Source organism: Cryptomeria japonica, chromosome 7 (genome assembly GCF_030272615.1).
Source record: "Cryptomeria japonica chromosome 7, Sugi_1.0, whole genome shotgun sequence".
In the NCBI taxonomy this organism is placed as follows: Eukaryota; Viridiplantae; Streptophyta; class Pinopsida; order Cupressales; family Cupressaceae; genus Cryptomeria; species Cryptomeria japonica.
The window spans coordinates 2,306,348-2,327,191 of NC_081411.1; positions in this window are offsets into that span (position 1 = coordinate 2,306,348).

Below are 20,844 nucleotides of genomic sequence, written 5' to 3' on the forward strand. Positions count from 1 at the left end.
GCATCGCATATCTCCATTTCAGAGTGCATCATAATTGTGTGTATATCACCATTGCACAACATATAGTTGCATATTATTATTTCTTTCTCATGTAGTTGCATCAATAAAAACAATTCTATCATCTCTGGAACCCAAGAGGAGCGAAGGTTGACTCATTTCTTAGATATTCAGACATGAAGTTCTTAAGATCCTTAGATCATTCATCTTCAATGTCACCTTGTGATTGAGATTTATCCATGGTTGGGTAGAAGTTTCACTATTGAGTCTTGTTACCCAAAATCTATCAATTTCTATAAATCTCACGCATTAATCAAATACTCTAAGTCATTACAGATACCTAGTTGGTCATGTGGCTAGTGAAAAATCCAATATTTTTCTTCGACGTCATTGTAAACATCATACCCAAGTAGGTTTCATTAAATAAAAATTCAAGGCAAGAAAATAAAAGAAAAAGTGTTATGCCAAAATCCATATCAAAATATCAAAGCAAAAGAGAAAAGATTATAACTAAAATATCATGCATGCAAGTGCAATAAAAGCTTGACTATGGGAACATGTGAGTAACTCCACTAGGGCTATGGACGTATGCTGGCAATCGAGTAATATTTGAGAGATTACATTGTATAACCTTGTCAGGGCTATAGACTTTTAACTAGCAGCGAGCTTCTATCCAAGATGCTTTTGAAGTCAAAATAACTCACGCAGGTAGTCACATAGGATTCTAAGGGTCTCTAATGGTTATAAAAGTCAAAATGAATTCAATTACACACACAAGCAAAAGAAGATCAAAGTTTCAAGAATTGATAAAAAAAGTTTTATGTGCCTCCATACATAAATCTTGGTTACATAGTGTGTTAAATTGGATGGTCTAAGGTCTTCTAAGAATGCATTGAACTCCTATATCTGAAATGTTTCACATCTTTAATTCAATTAGTGCATTTCAGAATGAAAGCCACATACAATCATCCTTGTTTGAATAGGAAATGCATCTTCATCTTGCATATTGCATTAACATAGGTCATGCCAAAAATTTATTGTCTCCATGTGCATTTTGCATATCATCATGTCATTGTAGGTCTGTATACTAGGGGCGTAGCTGAAAAATCCTAAAAAATTAAAAATAAGTCTTGGAAAAAACACAAAAACATCGACAAAATTTGAAAATCCAAACAAATCGCAAAATCAAAAATCAAAAATCATTTACAAAATATAAAATCCTAAAAATCAAATAATGTCATAAAAAAACCTAAAAAACAGATAAAGTCTTGAAAAAATGGCAAAAATCGCAAAAAGACCCGAAAAACAAAAACATTGAAAAAGAAGAAAATATCAAAAACATTCAAAAACGATCCCGAAGAAATCAACCAAACACGTCGAAAAAGCAAAAAATAACAAAAATATTCAAATACGGTCCTAAAAAAACCCTAAACATCGAAACAAATCGGAAAACATTGAAAACTTGCAATAAAATGTCTTGTAAAAAATTAAATACCCTAGCAGATATCTAGCAAAAACTTCACACTAAGTTCGCAAAGGATAAAACTATCTTGTCAAAATTTGCAACCAAATTGATCAAACTGTCTTATCAATCATATCACTATCCATATCAAGTGATCATTATCCTGTCTTAAACAAAGATGGATACACTCAAAACCAAACATGCCAGTCTTAAACAGGGTCCAAACTTTCTGAGATCAGACATTATCAACCATCACATCAATCAATCAAAGCAAAGGCATAGTCAGTATAGCTGTTGAGTTTTGTCTAATTTGGTTTTCATCTTTTATCAATTGATGAAGATCATGTTTCTATGCTACTCAAGGATGTCCACAAGTGACTAGAGGAGTCATGACGAGAATGATATTTTTCTTTGTTTGTTGTTTGTGGTGTGAACCAATGAAGTTTTGGGGCAATAGTTCTAGTGGGTGTCTATGTTGGTGCATTCATTCGGCAAGTATCCTATGCAAAAATGAAGTCAAGGATAACTATGCTTGTGACTATCGCACATACCTTGACCCCTGGTGTTATTCCTAGAATGGAGGGTTCACTCCTTGTTTACTACTTGTTTTTTCTGCAATGAGATATCTTTACATCTTGGTTCCTTATATCTTGATGTACGCAGCTTCATTGTTACATAATAAGGCTCAGTGATGAATATATTGTGCTATGAATAAAGGCACAAAAGTTCATGAAACCCATCATCTTCATTTTTCAATCTATTATCTCATATCAATCATCTTCAATCATTCCTTCTAATTCTCATCTTTCTCATCTATAATTCCATCTCAAATAATTTCCTCACATCAACTATTCAATCAATTAATCAATTATGTTCACTAACATTCTTCACTTCTTACTAATAACTCTTCACTTTCATCATATTTTATCTCTTGTACAACTTTCACCTATCACTTGTCTTATACAGGATGTGTCCTTCCTGAAACCAAACATTTTGATCATCTTTGTCATATATAGGATTTATCTTTCCTAAAACCAGACTTAATCAATCCTATCGATCAATCAATCTAAAAATCACTCTAGCTATTTTTCTACACAATCAAATCCATTCATGTCACCAACTAACTATTCTTCTATCTCCCATTCTTCTTCTTTTGTGAGATCATTCATTCCTTTAATGCACAAACAATGTCTCGAGGGGGCATCATACCCTATGCGTCACTGAGGCACATTGGGGCAAATTTTTTTCATTTCCTTTGAAACAGAGTCCTTCTAGCATTGTCTCAAAGACGGGAAAATGTAGACACCTAAAAATGTCTCATTGATCATGAACTAGTTATTTGTCCTATTAGTTAAATAATTATTTAATTATTTAATTAATCTAATCAATCTTATTCTTCTGAGCTAATTTAATCATCATCATTCACATAACTATTTATTCAATTTCTATCCTTTAATCAATTCATCATTAACCCCCTTTCTCAAATATTAATTATTTAATTAATTACGATTAATTTCCTTAATTAAATAGTTTTTCTTAATTAATTAATTATTTTTCTAATGATTAAATAATTTTATTTAAATTATTTAATTAATTCCTCCAATTTCCCAAATCTGAATTCCAACCAATTTCATCTACGTCCAATTTCCCAAATTTTGATTTAACCAAATTTTAATTTCATCCCATTTCAATAAATCTCATGTGCATTTCACCATTCAAAAATCATAATTCAAATCCAAATAAACATGAAATTGAATTTCAATCCAAAAGTCCTACAACACATGTTGAAATCAAGACTGATTGATCAAATTAGTTAACTAATTAGGTAACTTAGTTAACTCTTCAATCTCCCCTTTTCAGTCCAAATCACCTTTTTTGACTAGCTCATCTATTCAGTCTTCTTCCCAATCAATTGAGTCATCTACTCAATCAATTGAGTTATCTACTCAATCAATCCACTTATAGATCAATCAAAATGAGTTGATTGATCAATCAAATCAGTTCAACTATCAATCAGCACTTTAGTTCCAAATATTACCCCATCTCACCCAAAAATCTATAAATACAAGATCATTTCTCCATTTTCAACAATCACAAACTTCAAATCTTTGTGCCACTTGCAGGTTATCAACACGATATCTAAGATCCACCATACCATAGAGATGAGAATAACAACAGAAGCTACAATGTAATTGAGGGGTTTTTTAAATTATTAAATTGTTTAGTTTTTTCATTTATGTATAATTTCATTGCTTTATGTTTAGAATTAGCTTTAATAGTTAAGGATTTTGTGATTATCCTTATTTCCTAATTATCTATGGTTATGATATGATTTTAAGCATGAAAATAGAAAACATAAAGGAAAGCCTGGGAATTCAACCATTTCTCTTGAATTGGTAGTTCTATAAATTACCTTCACACAAATATTGCTACTAAAAAGAATTTTAATATAAAACCTTGAAAAAGTTACCAGATACTCCTGTTTTAGCTTAGAGACTATTTTTTTCTTTTTTAGCTTAAATTTGTCATTAATTCTAGTTGTGGATAAACTACCCCTTTAAAATTTTGAAATCCAGCTAAGAGTCATAAAAGTCCAATCCCAAACATTATATTCACCAGCCTTCTACTATCAAATGCATTGATAGCCAATCTCTTGGAAGCAAGAAACAATATGATTCCAAGTCCACTTCCAGTAAGTCCAATAGAATTTTGATTAAACAACATTGTGAATTCCTTTTGTTTGATTTTTTTAAGTTGTATGACACTTGATGTTGTAGAGTCATTGTTGAAACTAACCTTTTCTAGAAGATGTCTTGATGTTTGACCAATTTTTTATTCTTTTTTCTTGCATGGTGTTTCGGCTTGAGCTTTGCCACACAACACTTGAAAATATGTTCAAACAACAAGGGTAAGGATAGAAACAATATAGAAAGATTTATTATTTAAGATATAATTCAATAAATTTCCTTTACTATAAAAATGGTAGGATTCTAGCATTACAATGAAACTAAATACTCCACTTTTTGCATGATACAAGACAAAGGGACATTTGGTTCATTCAACTTAGTGATGTCATATCTTCAATTGGCCAAAAGTGACATATTTGGTGTGATCAAGGAATTAGCCTATTGGTTTCATAATTTTCTTTTGGGTGCATATCTTCTAACTAAAATAAATAGACAAAAATCATGATTTACAATTTCTTAGGTAATTTTTCTTCATACTTGATTAAAGGTATGTCAAGTCAAGAACTACATAGCCAAAAAAATGGCAATAAGTAAGAAATGCAATCGATGGAAATTTGAAATAAAATTATAAGAAAATACTTCAAACTCAAAAACATGTATAAGTCAGTACATCACTTTTCAAAATGGGGCACAAATAAAATTTTCTTATCTAATTTAATTTGATTATTTGCTAAGTGTTTATTGATATTTGCTACTAAACCTTGCTTAGTATTCTTAGTGCTTGGAAACAACAAAATGCATGCCTCTAACTATACTAAAACCATGACAAGTGCATTGCTTTGAAGGAACTAAGGTATTGACTCTTTATATTGGGTGTTTTTTCTATTTTAGCCACATAATTTCTTATGTGTCTAAAAATAGTCCCTAAACTTCACAATTTCTTTTCTAAACTAATCAGGTGCAATATTTTCATATTCATAAATTAAAAAGTCAATATTTAAAGAAAAGTAACACTTGCTATCCTTGACAACTAAACATTGAACACCCATCAAGTCAAAAAGCAGAGAGAGGTCCATGATCTTGTCAAGCCTTTTGTTGTTTGTAGAAGTAAGAACCCATGTTATCGTGTTATATTTTCATATTGTAAATGTTGTTTGGTCATTCCAAACATGAATTCTACTATGTCATTTCTAGGTTTTGTGACCAAATGATTCCCCACCAATGAAAAAATGAAACTATATGATTATTAAAGAAATTAAAAAATATATATGCCATCATTTATTGCAGAAATTCTTAATAAAGTATAAACAAGTGCTAGAAATCATTTCCTTAGTTGGTAAAGAACAAGTAAAAATACATCAATGTGAAAATATAAATCAATCCAATTGCTAAAAATATTAAATTAAGAGGTTTCAAGTCATAGAACATGTACATTGAGAATAAATTTTGCCTGGACAAACATACTTTTGGTTGCAAAAATGTAAGCTTTTGATCATTTTACAACAAGCCCAATTTGAATTCTTCCTTACATACTCTAATAATATTTGCCTTATTGTGGTGGATTATTTTTTTGTAGACTCCTCGGGTTCCCTGCCTGTGGCAAAATGGAAATCAATTGATTCTCTTCCGTTGGATCAAGACATTAAATTTGAATTTGTGGATGAGCTTAAGAAATGCCCATTACTCTTCTCGGAGAAGGATGATGAGCTCATTTGGACTTATTCAAAATTAGGAGAATACTCGGTCAAAGGAGGATATAATTTTTTGTCTTTAGATGTTAAAAGGGATGATTTGCCATTTAAGCTATTTTGGCATGATGCATGTTTGCCCAAAGCAGGGGTGTTTGCTTGGCTGGCTGTTCAGGATAGAATTCTTACTGACATGAGGTTAGATAAGCGGGGTATTACTGTGGTTTTTCCTTGTGTCATGTGTGGTGGGTCCCTATAATCCGTGGATCATCTCTTCCTACATTGTCCCTTTGCTAATCATTGCTGGAATTAGCTTTTTAACAAGTTAAATTGGAGGTCTCCTCTTAGTAAGGACCTAAGATCTCACTTCATGAGCTCGCCCCTATTATTTCCATCTGCATTTTATGCTTGCCTTTGGATAATTGCTCCTTTTGTTCTAATTTGGAAAATTTAGCTTGAGAGGAATAATAGGATTTTTAAGAAATATTCCTCCCCTTTGCATGATGTGCTCTTTTGCATAGAGAAGTTGATTTCTGAGACTGTCTTGGCATTCATCTATAAAGGTTCTAGTCTGCATAATACTTTCACACCTTGGGATAATTGGGTGACCAAACATTGAGCAGCCTTGCAAACACTCCCTTTGAGTGGTGCAATTTCTCAACCGCGTCCTTTAGTAAATAGAAAGGAAGTGGTTTGGTTGCCACCTCTGGCTTCAAAAGTTAAATTGAACTTTGATGGAGCCTCTCATAGCAATCCTGGTAAATCTGCCATTGGGATTGTGGTCTCTGATGACAAGGTTGGTATCATAAAAGCTCAATGTCAATGTATTGCCTATGAGACTAACAATGTGGCTAAACTTCATGCTCTTTCCACGGGTCTTGATTTGCTTCTTTCGTTACATTTGTTGGATGCTGTTATTGAGGGTGATTCTCAGGTAGTTTTTTACATGGTTACAAATTGCTCATCCCACTCTTGTCATTTAAAGTATTGGTTGGACAAGATTCTTGATCAGCTTGATTTGTTTAATTCCTTCACTATGATTCATTGCTTTAGAGAAGCTAATAAGGTGGCAGAACTCCTGGCTAATAAAGCATTGGATGAGGATATCCAAAACTTGGTTGAGGTGGCCTCCAATTCTTTAACTCCTCATCCAATTTAACTATTACTAGGTTATTTGCAGAGGCACGACCTTGTGCCTTGTCTGGTGATTACATTCAGGCATGCAGTTTAATGTGGTGGTGTCAGACTCTTGGACCCTCATTACTTCATTATGTCTACATTACTATGTGTAATCTCAGGATGGGTTTGGGCTTTTGCTTTTCTAAGCATTTGGTTGGTATTTGTGGTGTGTGGGGGTCTCTTATTATCATGCTATACTCTTTGTTTTCACTCTGTGTTTGTTTATTCTAACTCATTTACAACAGATTGACCTTGTACCTTGCATGACGATTATATTTAGGCATGCAACATTCATTATGAATGCATTACCGTGTAATCTCAGTCTCGGTACAGGTTTTCCTTTATTGCAAATTAGCTGGGATTTGTGGTGTGTGGGGGTAATTATATTATGCACGTTTGACATCTTCCCTGTGATTATCATTATTGTCATATGTCATTTTCTTATTCCTTGATGACTGCACGGATTTCATGTGTTCACCTCATGGTGATTGTACTCTGTCTGGATGGCATGCTTTCAGTTTTATTGCGTCCTTTACCTTCCTTTCCAAGTGGTGGTAGATTTTTGAGTTTTCTCGTCTTATATGGGAGATCTCGCTCGTGTGGATATCTTGGTTTATTGTTTGGCATGTTTTTGATTTATGGCTATATGCATCGTGTGGATATTGTCATCATTTTTTATAAAGGTGGCGACTTGTCGTTGTTGTTTTGTACATATCATTTTGGGCCTGCTTGAGGTAATATTTATTGTGCCATCCTTTCGTGGTTGTGTTGCTTTCTTATAATGACATTGAGCTCTTTATACTCCCATGCTTTCTCTTGGCTTTGCATTATCTTTTTTGATGGAACCAGTGGGTTACCGCATTTTGATGCCTCGCAAACATTATGATTTCCAAGACTCTTATGCTTTGGATGATGAAAAGCTTGGGCGTTTGTTTCAAGTTTATTCGCTGGACTTTTCTCTGGATTTTCGCAAGATTTTGGGAAAGTGATGGTTGGCGGAAAGCTCAAGTTGTTTTCTTGTTGATATTGCATCTTGGTTTCTCACTATCTGTATGGATGTGCTTTTGGATTCTGCTATGGTCAGGGCAATTTTTGATGCATATTTCAACTCCCATTTCTACTCTACTAATGATTTGGATAGTGCATTATCTAATTACCATTTTGAATTTGGTGATTTTGAGTATGTTGGTTTTATTTCTCGTTCTTAGTTACTATCTTCTGGTTGGCATGGGGAACTTCTTTCAATTTTAAGGAATGGTTTGATATCTAACTCATACGATGATACATTATTTGCTATGGTAGCTCTATTAGATCATGTATCACCAGACTGTTTGGCTGCAGCTGTCAATATTTTTGCACGAATTCACTCTCTTAGAAAAAAAAAAATCCTTATTGTTTTGATCTTGTAGCAAAGCTACAAATTTCTGCACGTAAAGACAAAGATAAATTACAAGCAAATAGAACAAATATACAAGAATTCATGTTTGATATACAAAGACATAAAATGACCCAACTATAACTTGTATTTTGAACCTTTCCCAACATCATCCTCATGTAATAATTAGTCTTAAATTGAAATATAGAAGCCCCACCACATCTATTATGGAGCTCTTTTCTTGACTATGTACATTTGTTTGAATGAGGCAAACAATATATTTTATGAACAAAAAAGTGGCCTTTAATAATTCACAATATCAAGTTGCAAATAAAAAGATCTCCTTATATGAGAAATGTAAAATACAATCAAATATTACAAAAAAACAAGTGGAAGGATCTTCATATGCAACAAGAGGGGAAAAATTGAAAGTATATGACTCTGACTAGAGATGCCTGATCTCAAATTTTAACAGTTGATCTCAATGTTTATTTCTACAACCTAGCCAATCTTCTCTACCACCACCTACTTCATTTTCTCATCAATGCTCAAGATCATGTATCCATGCACCTTATTCCTCTTGAGTTCTAGGAATGCATATTTTCATTCATTTGACGCACCCATTTCAGATGCTACACTTGACTACCATACAACACATCATTCACATCCACCATGAGGTCTCTATTACTTGATATTTTTTGTATACATATCACTAGCTCCATGGTTAATTGGCATGCACAATACACATCAATAAAATTGAATGTCACTAGAAAGGAACATGAAGGCTAGGAAAAAAATAGGAGAATTGAAGGCAACTCAACAACGTAGCATACAACATCAACTTGAAACCTAAGAATAGTCCCTAATCTCATGTGATTCTCCACCATTTTAGCATTGGATTCGATCACCAACTATACAAAATTTTCATTACCTTTACCAACTCCTACAATGCACTACCAAGGGCATTGTAGGTTGTCTTCTCTTGCATTGGTATCTACAAATGTATCTGCCAACCATCTAAACACAAATTAGGGATCATCAAAATAGTTTGGATCAATATTTTAGGTAAAAAATATGCAAGTTGTACATAATGCACTTTAATAAATTAATTTATGCAAGAAAATAGATGTTTGATTGGTTGAATGAAAAATGATTAATCAAGTTGTTTAAATTCTTGTCTCTGCAAGAGTTCCATGGAAAGAACTCGTGATAAATTCAACCTAATTGTTTGATTAAAGACATGTCATCTAATGAAATTATGACTAAGATTTTGTATCTGATTTTTTACATATAATAAATGGTCGTCCAATTATTGATAATAACTTTTCTTAGATTATGGCATTTGTAAAATATCAACTAGTTAAATTTTACAATATAAATTTTTTAATCTCACTACTTTTAAATGAAATATTAGAAATACAATTTAATCACGTTGAACCCAAATTAGCTATAAATACTTTATATATTATATTACATTTATAAATATAATCAAAAGACAACATTTAAATATAAAAGTAGAGGGCTTTATGTGAATACACACAAGAAGGAAACTTGGTCAAGAAGGGAAAACTAAGACTCATTTTAACATACACACTTGCTTATATTACAAGTTGTGTACCTATGTTGATTAGCCATGATGGGCACAAATGCTTACAATTTTCCTATTGATGTTCCAACAAATTTGCATGCAAGGAAGAAATCAACTAGGAAGGAGAAAAAGATCATGATCATTCTCTATTATAAAATATGGTAGTGCTTACAAGCATAACAAAGAGATAGATTTGTTTGATATTACCAAGGTTTCTTGGTATTAGTTCCTTCATCTTGGAATTATAACGGAGGGCATCCACAAGAGCTAGTGATTAATCAAAGCTTAACAATCCAATCATTATTCAACTTTTTTATTAGATTGTAATTTATTCCAAAGATGTGAGGATCAAATTGCACATTCTTAATTCTCTTTGATTAGAGTTCAATTCATCTTTGTAGATTGTCAATATTGTCTTCAGAAGTACAAAACAAGAGAACACACGAATACCAAGATGTGGTGGTAGAAAATATAGTTATGAGTCCTGGGTTTCACAATGCTGCAGGTTTTAATGTGGTGGCAAAAAATTGTGAAAATGTCTTTTTTGCCTTGATTGTTATAGTGATGTAGTTTTTATACTATTTTTATTGAGTTGTGGGCTTTCAAAAAAAAGTGTCTTGCATATGGGAGAAAAGAATGCATATAGTTGTACTTTTCAATAAGAAATGTGCAATGTAGCATGAAGGTAAAAAAATAGGGCACTGAAAAATGGGACAAACTCTCTGAAACCAAACTAGGCTCTCCACATGTCGAATATCTTTGGTTTTTTTTTGGTGAAGGGATCAAAATCCATGAGTCTCTATGTTGTTGGTTTTCTCATTTTCCCTTTAGGGATTGTTTTACTATTTATGAATGAAACTAGTTGAGAACAATGCATCGCCTCTAGTTTGAACAAGTATGGAGACCCTCCTCTGCCTTTCCACCATTCTTACATGCCACCACACTAAATTGAAAGTTTCCTCCACCTCCTCACCACAATAATTTCCTTTTTCTAATTTCTTTATGGTTTTTTATGGACACAACCCTTCAAATCCTAAGCCCAAATTCAATTTGGAAACCTTTTTTAATAGTGTAGCATTGTAAATTGTACACCCTTAATTGGGTGGTACAATTCCAAGCTTAGGTTAGCACTTGTCTTAGTGCATTTGCATCTTGCATTTAAAATTCTCTTTAAGCATTTAATTAATTAATTTAATTTAATCTAAAGTCTTATTTCATCACTCTACACATCATAAAATTGAGCCCTTTACCCTAAGTGTGCCCCTTTTATTTTATTCTCCCAATTAATCATTTCATCAAATACCCTAATTATGTCTTATTTAGACCTTCAAGGCTTGATTTCGCATATTTAAAAATCGCAAATTCCCACGTACTCTTGGAATTTGCTTTAAAATCACTTGATATCTTACTTCCCTGAAAATTTGGTGAAAATTTGGTTGGACCACGTGTTCAGACCATGTTGGTACCAACATGGTCCTGAATTTTTCTACTCAAATTTTAGGAGCATGTTTTAGCAATATTTTAATATTTAAATCCAAGATATTGTGGAAAAATATTATTTTTAAGTCAGACTATGACTCAAAATAAAGTTAGGGTCTCCTACATGAACCCTTCCTTTCCTCATTTGCAAATCTAAGATCTAGCAATTGGAGGAGATTCATAAGAAGTGAAAGTGCAGATTTTATGAAGTCTACAACAACAAATCAAGCATTCACCAAGTCTACATCAATTATTTTCAACACCCTTTAGGAGCTTTGAAGACATTGAAGAATAATAGAAGATCGCCGACTAATGATTGGCTTATACCTCTCCCTTAGGTTTGGTATGGTTTCATGTTGTTTTCATGTCTTTATATGAGCTTCATTTTCAGATTTATATTCATGCTTTAGATTTCTAGATCATTTGTGATTTGAAGCATTGGCATCTACATTTACAATAATTTAGGGTTTGCTCTCTAAAGCGTAGGGTAGAACTCTAGATTTACTTTCTTCTTCATTTAGGATCTTGCATACACACAATATTCTTGCACACACATTTTTAGTACATTATCAGTTATTTATGGAAGTGGAAATTACCAAACAAGGGGTTTGACTAAGGCAAAACCCTATATAGCCACCTAAACACCCTTTTTTCAAGTTGCAGGTGCAAATACAGGAATACGACGGATGCATGAATTTCAGGACCGATGGAAGACACAAAGATAGTCTCAGGGATAGAATTTGATCTCAGATCACAAAGACAGGGGCGTGGTGCCTTGGGATAGGACCAGGGTGTAGCGCCCTAGTCCTCAGGGTTTTAATTTTTTTTGTCTCAGATCTGCATTTCAAACCCTAAGGACCTCAGATCCAGAAATCTAGCTTTCTGTCTACATAGGGACCAAGGCACCCAATGCTCCGGTCTTGCTCATTTTGCATCAGTTTTCAACAGTAGGTGCACCTCTGAGTCCATTTTTCAGCCTTGCTTTTTGTTGGCATTGGGTTGTCATTGATGTCAACCGGTATGGGATGACTATTGATACAGTGTATCATCGATAAGGAAAGGATGTCAATTGGTAAGTTATGTGTTGACATGGGGAAGTTAGATCAACCAAGTGAGTGGTTGTCAGCCTACAAAGGTCATGACCAGTGTACAAGCAGGATGAGAAAGGTGCCTGGATGTTGTTTGTGATGAAGAGGCAGAATGTAACCTAAATTACATCAACACTAAAGGAGAAGAATGAACAAATCACAAGTATGCTATAAGGTTGCAGGACAACAGGACTCCCACCTGATGAAGATGCAATCATCAAGAGAAGCAATGACTACCAGTGAGTGTGACCACACCAGATCTTTCAATGAAACAAAGGAATGCCTTAAGCGCATGAAATCAGGGTTACACACTGATCAACAGAGAAGGAATGTTGAGATATTGGTATAGATGAAGAGTGATGTATTTGTCACTTTGACAAATCGATTGTGATATGGTAAGAGTTGATCAGGGAGAAGGTAAGACTAAGCAGATGCAGTCAGAGGAGAATGGTCGGACTGAAGATGAAGTTTGTTAAGGGTTGATGATAAAGTGTCATCAAGAGTGCTTATCACTATGTAAGTCCACTGGTAATATGGACAAGGTGCACATGCAGATGTCTTCCCACCTTGTGGGAATGAGCATGCTTTGGATAGACATGTCTGGAGACAGGTTCTCATGTTCCACCAGTTGTTCAACAAAGAGCAGACATGAGGAGTTAACAGGTAGAATGTGAGATACCGACAAAGAAGAGAAACCAATAGAGTGTTTGCTCGGTGATCCTATCTGGACCGACATGAAGAGATAAGTTGGCAGTTGGTCGACATGGATGCCACATGAATCAAGGTGGCAGACCTGCATTCGAATGAAGAAGGAATATACACCGACGGGGTAGTTGCAGAGTTGGTCGACATTAATGGAAGATCCCACAAATCACAGGACGTCTTGCAGAGTTGTTGTGGAGATTTGCGGCTTGAGGTCTGAAGGACAACTTAGAGCCAGCTAAGAGTGTTTGAAGAGATTGAGGTGGATGAAGGAAACAACAAGACAGATCTTGGTGTCTGACCAAGAGATTAGTCGATAGGGTAAAAATAAGATCACCAAAGATAGAAGGCATGATCAAGAAGGTGCGATAATGGCGGAGATGTACTATTGTCTGTCAGAAAGATCAGATCGGGGAAGGTCTGATTGGATTTGGTTTGTCTCGAAGGTGATGAGGAAACCCCAACCTCCTAGATTTTGAATTGGCTTTTGGTGGGAAAACCAAACTATAAATATGCAGGCCAAGGACATAGTTAAGTGCTACTGAAGAGAAGAGGATAGTACTACTGTGAGGTGATTGAGTGTTACTTCTGTATGTGAGAGCAAATCAGCCAAGTTCTCAATGAGTATTTGAGAAAATAGGGAGAGTGAAGAGCAGAACCGGTAGTGGTTATACCGATAGAGCAGAAGTGAAGAGAGGTGCAGAGAAGGTAGACTGTGGATTGGTAGAGTATAGCACCGGTAAATTGCAAAGCAGTGAGGAGGAGAGCACCAGGTGAGAGCAACAGAAGTTTGAGTCGATGTAGCAGAGAAGGTATCTCACTGGCAAAGTAAGGTATATGAAATGGTTACAAGATTCTCTTGTAACAAGACAACTACTTTTGTAATTCATGCTTTTATTATGAACACTGAGTTGTAGCTTGGTGCAGGGGGTTGTAGCTCCTTGGGTTGGTGCTCCTTGGGTTGGTGCCTTAAACATTGTAACAGAGTTTTCATTATGAGGCTGGATTGGAGCAGTAGACTCCAACAACATTGTTCACCGAGGTTTCTCCCATCTTGGGTTTTCCTCATATATATCGGTGCTATGTGATGTCTCTTGTGTGATTACATTTGTGTTGGTCTCTCCACTAACCGGTAAGTTTGCATTGTGTTAGATCCCATAACCGGTATTCACATCTAGGTTGTTAAAGGGAAAAGATTGTGAACCACTGATCCCCCCCCCCTCTTAGTGGTACATTGGGTCTAACACTTTTCCTATCTCAGTTTTAGTTTACACAGAATTTGTATTTTTAGTTTAAGTGTGCTTCGTTTCTCATCTCTTAGTTTAGTCAATTATTGCATCATATTTCACATATCTACTCCTTATTTACAACAAAGGAATAGAAACCCTAAGAGATATTCCTTGACTCTCTCTTCCCTACAAGAAGTAGTTAAAGTGAGATATCTCCCTAGGCTCTTTCGTATTCCACTGTGTGTACGTGAGAGTGGGATTAGGTCCTAGCTACTTGGTTCCACTTTTGTGCTTCACAAATAGGCTTACAATCTAAGTTACATTCATTTACATCTTTATAATATATATATTGATCAATGTAACAAATAAAGTGCATTAGATTTTAGGAGAGAAAAGTGATAGAGAATGGTCTACTATGAAAAGATACTAGGGTAGAACCCAACTGAGGGAACATTGTGCTCTATTTAAAGTAGCATTGCAAGCAATGTTTTTTTGTCATATATGCACATTCAAAAAAATAAGCAAATACATGCATGTTGTAAAATGTCTTGAAACCTAAATACAGGTTCTTTGTCAAACTAAATTTGACATTACCTCAAAAAACTTGTGCATTTTTCTACAACCCCCTTAAATACAAGACAATACTTTCCTTATGAATGCAATATCCATGTTACAGTTTTTGTATTTTTTTTGGTCTTTCAATTTAGTTCAAGAGATGCTATTATTTTTTAGTGACATTGGTATTTAGTGTCTTTTAGGAGTCATCGCCTTTGTTTTTTAATACATTATAGAGTTTATGAGGTATTTTAAATTTAATAAATTTAATTATTTTACCTTAGTATATACAAATGTCAATTTGTGTTGGAGTTTTTGGTACATGATGAAATATTTCTACAATGTTCAACTCTCTAATTCTTAGGTGAAGTCTTCATTATAGAATGCAAAATCTGGATTGACCTTATATCAGACAACCACCTCCTTTGTAGTATCGAAGAAGCCTTCAACAAAGATAGCTAAATCTCCCCCATCTCCAAGGTCTTCTAGTCCTTCATTAAAGTCAGTTGTATCTTCATATAAACCCTTATCCATATTAGCTCAGTAGTCATCCACATCTATGTGGTAGTCATCCACATCTATACAGAGGTCATCCGCACCTGCATAGAGGTCATCCACACCAACAAGATAGTCATCCGCACCAGTACAATGGTCATCCACATCAAACATTTTTTTGAAACAATACAATTTTTTTTCTAAGAAACAAATATAACGTGAACATGCTAACAAGATACATAAATGATAGAAGTACTCATAAAAGTCTAATGCACAAGATTTTATGTTTTAACAATTGGCTATGGTAATGGTGCATGAAAATTTCATCTTTAGCAATATTATGGTGGTATTTTGTATCTTTGTGTTTGAAGCTTTTTGGTTTGAAAGATTCAAGGGAGTTGACAAATTTTTGATTTGCTCACTATGTAGTAAGAGATCATAACCTTCTATGATTTCTCTTTCTTTGCATGAAATTGATATAGGTTGTGCCTTAACACAAGAAGGTTTAGAAAGAAAAAGTTGAATGCTTGAATCTAAATCTTGAAGGCATTTCTTTGAGTTTTATTTGAGTTGAGTTGAAATTAATTCATCTTTTCTTGTCACAACTAATCTCTAAGTGAGAAGGTTTAACAATGAAGGTTATCTTGAAATTGAAGATTGCATTTAGTTGAATGTTGCTATTGTCACAATATTGCTTGGGTAATTTATGGCTCTGCTAGGTTCTAGGAAACACATTGTGCTTGTCCTTTGGATCTTTCCAAAGAAGCTTTTAAATTGTAATTGAATAATGTTAATAATAAAGTATGTTAACTATAGCAAATAGACTTTGGGAGGGTGAGAAAACCCTAGTTGTAAAATATTTTTGTTGTTTATAGTTTTATTTAAACCCTACCTCACGGTAATGCTAACACCATCTATCCTTGTGTTATTTCTTGTGATTTGAATTGACTTAATTGATTTTTACAAAGGCTTTATGTCATTGGTGTAGTGTCATAAATTGTACACCCTTATTCGGGTGGTAAAATTCCACGCTTAAGGTTAGCACCCACCTTAGTGTGTTTGCATGTTGCATTTTAAATTCCCCTTAAGCATTTAATTTATTAATTAAATTAAATGTAAAATATTATTTCATCACTCTACACATCATAAAATTGGGCCCTTATCCCTAAGTGTGCCCCTTTTTATTTTAGTCTTCCAATTAATTATTTCATCAAGAGCCCTAATTATGTCCTATTTCGACCTTCAAGGCCCGATTTCGCACATCTAGACATCTCGAATTTTCACATACTCCTGGAATTGAATTTAGAATCACAATATCTTGCTTCCCCAAAAAATTGGAAAAAATTTGGTCGGACCAAGAGGCGGCCTCTTGGTCCTGACTTTTTCTCCCCGAATTTCAAGAGCATGTTTTAGCAGTATTTTAATGTTTGAATCTAGGAAATTGAGAAAAAATATCATTTCTAGGTCAGCCTATGATAAAAAAAAGAAGTTAGGGTTTCATACATATAGCCTTTCCTTTCTTCATTTGAAAGATCCATCTACAAGCAATTGAAGGAGCCTCTTATGAAGTGAAATTGTAGGTTATGTGAAGTCTTCAATCAACAAATCAAGCATCTATCAAGTCTACATCAACTATTTTCCTCATCAATATGAGCTTTGAAGGCATTGAAGAATAATAGATGATCACCGACTGTTGATTGGCTTGTACCTTTCCCTTAAGGTTTGGTACGGTTTCATGTTATTTTCATGTCTTTGTATGAGTTTCATAACAATAATTTTCAGATTTACATTCATGCTTTAGATCCATTTTTGCATTTGTGATTTGAAGAATTTACACTTACTTTTACATTTTGTTGGATTTTGCCAAGATCAAGGGCACAATGAAAAGCATAAAAGAGACAATAGAATGACAAGAACAAACTGTATTCTTATCAATATAAAAATGATCAACTGGATTAACCAATACAATGAATAGAGGCCTGCTTATATAGGTAAGGCCATATGGATGTATGAGCACACAAATATGACATGTGGCTCAATGAGAAACAAGGGTAGGTAAGAAATACTAAGGGTAGGTAGGAGAAATAATATAATATTCCACAAGAGGTGGATGACCCACCGAATGTGGAGTGTAACAACAAAATAAGACCACAAAAGGTGGAATTTCTCCTACAAGCTCTATCCCTAAGTGCACACTTCCCTAAGTGTCTCAATTCCAAATTACTATGAGATGCATTATCCTAAGTTAACTTAAGTAAGTGTAATAATATCCATAATGAATATTTATTTACACCAACACATTTACCTTGATTTAGGGTTTACTTTCCAAAGCGTAGGGCGGAACTCGAGATTTACTTTCTTGTTCATTTAGGATCTTGCACACACTTTTTCAATACATTATCGACTATTTGTGAAGGTGGAAATCACCAAAACAAGGGGTTTGAGTAAGGCACAACCCTATATAGCCACCCACAACACAATTTGCCTTCTTTTCGTGTGTAAGTTGTAGATTCGGGAGCCACGCAAGGAGGGAAAGGACAAATGAGATTGAGACAAAGTGAACTACCTTTTGTAGAGATTTTGAAAATACCTCAGGACCATGGCGCTACAGAGGGACCATGACACCCACTAAGAACCATGGCGTTGCCTCTTGGTCCCAACAATTTTTCTTGAACTTTCAGGTGCGGACTCAGATCCTCTCTTACTGCTCAGAATCTTTGTTTATGGCTCTGTTTGGTTTCTATAACATTGTATTTTCATCATTTTATTCCAATAGATTTATTATTCACAATTTCCAAACCTAATTCAAGCTACACAATTTCAACTCAAACAAAAGGGGAAATAGGACCTCAATCAACATTCAACCCTCTTCCTAATATAATTAAGGTTGGATCTATTGAAGGTTCATCCTTCGTTTAATGTTTTAGTTAATTTGGCTAGCTGGTGGTCTTAACCCACTTGGTGTGACCCTAGTGCCAAATTATACCATTACAGTTGGAAACCACTTTATGTTGACAATGTTAAGTTATATGTTGACAATGATGGGTTATATCTTGTGTTGATAGTGATATAGGGACTTCAATATTTTTTAGGGAGGATTGTTCCCTAAATATAGGACTTATTTCCCACTTGAACTAGTTGCTCTAATAATGGGCATAAATTTGCAAAAAAATAATAGAAACAACCACAAAATCTAGAAAAAATGTTCTAATACCAATCTGATTTGTAATTAGTTTAAATACTCTATGAAATATTTCCCCAAAACATATCTTCTTCAATCTTAAAGTAAATTGATTTCTGATGTTGTTGTTTTATGAGATTTTTTTTTTCTATGATAAAAAATCTAGTAATGTAATTGTGCCTAGCAATGTAAGAGGTATCAAATAGAAAATAAGAGCACACAAAAATAAAGAACAACAATATGACATAGAGAACCTAATTTGGTTGAAACGCCAAAAAGATGAGTATTAAACTCCTCAAGCTTGCTATCTCAAAAGTTGTTTAACAAATGGTTAAGGTGTATATCAACGTGCTCTTTCCCGAAAAACAACAATGCCCAAAAGCCATAGAATTCCACAATTTGCACTAGTACTCCACCAGTCACACTAATAAGAAAACTAAGGAAATTTACTTCATTTGTCACAAAATGGTTTCTCTTGGAAAGAGCCCAAAGTACATGCATACCTAAAACAAAGGATTCTAATTTTTTAAGCTTCCCAAAATGCCATGAAGCGTCTTTTTGTCTTTGGAGGTGAGTTCAACTGGAAGTTAACCAGTCCCTATTGATAACTGAAATTACAAACTCTTTGGAGAAGGGTGATGTTGATTAGGAGATGAAACTGTCTTACAATGCTTTATTTCTCAATGGAACACATTTCTTTCTCTTATGTGTGTTGGAATTGGATTCATTGTGCAAAGTGTAGAAATGGATGATTATGAAGCTTTGAAGAAAGCGCAGAAGAAATTTACTTATAAATTTGTGTACATAGGTGAAAACTTCTCCAAATTGTAGGAATTTCTTGAGTTATCAGAACTTGTTATTGGAGAAGAAGCAAGGACCTCCCTTTCAAAAGAGTTCAGTTAAATGTTACTTTCTTCTTGACCTCTTCAAGCTACATTTGAAACAAAATGTTGGAATGTGTAGAATTCACTTTTTCTTTCTTAAGTACAATCGGTTAGATTACCAGCTTTGCTTTTTTTAATGGTTAGGGGAAAGGACCCAGTAGTTGAGCATGTACCAATTGTTGTGAGGGTTGTTGATACCTTTTGTTCCAAAAATTGAACAAATTAAACCTATTGTTTGAAACAAAAAATATCAATTTTTGTTAGGAAATGTACCAACAGTTGTTAGGAAATGTACCAATAGTTGTTAAGAAATGTACTAATATTGTAAAAAGTAACCAATTAGGTGATGTCATGTCATCTGCACAACTATTGAGGTTTCTTTTGCACGCTTATTGGTCTCACTTTTTTTTGGCGCTGTTTTAGACACATTGGCAAAAAGCATGCTGATGTGGCCCTGAAACCTTAGTTATAAGTAGGGGACTTGCCAAGTAAGCTACTATAAAAAAATTGGAGTGATTTGAAATTTCCAAGTAGGATTTTGAGAAGTGCAAAGTTAGGGTGCACAACTACTGGGTCCTTTCCCCTATATCACAAAAATGGTTGTATGCTACCCCCACCCTACACCACCAAATAATCATGACTGTTCTTCCGGTCTTAGGCACTCCTACACCACCAGATAATCATGACTATTCTTCCGGTCTAAGGCACTGCCTTGTAGCCCTGTTGTTAAAAGAAAAGGCATCAAAAGAGCACAAACAGGGACCGATCTTCACTATTCTAATTTGGAATTTAGATGAAATTCATAAAACTATAATACCGATCTTCACTATTCTAATTTGGAATTTAGATGAAATTCATAAAACTATAATACCATGACTGATTCATTCACATATCCTTATTAACAATAGCTTTCAGAGAACAATAGAACAGTTATATTATTTATGTAGGCGATATTGCAATGATAAAAAAAACACAAAATAGAAAACAAGAATTATAGCACAACACACGAATAGATGACTCATGAACAAATTCAATCCTTGGCGCAGGACAGATGGGAGAACAATGCAAATAAAGGTTAATTCAAGGGAAGAGAAGTATCATTGCTCAAGTGTACGATAATAGTGAGGTTCACAGTAGTAGCTTATTATAAAACCATATAGACGTGGGTATAGGAGAGGATTATTATCCAGATATAGTAAAATCATAGAGCATTCTTTTAATTCGTCGATCTCCTTTCTAAAAATCTTCTTCCTAC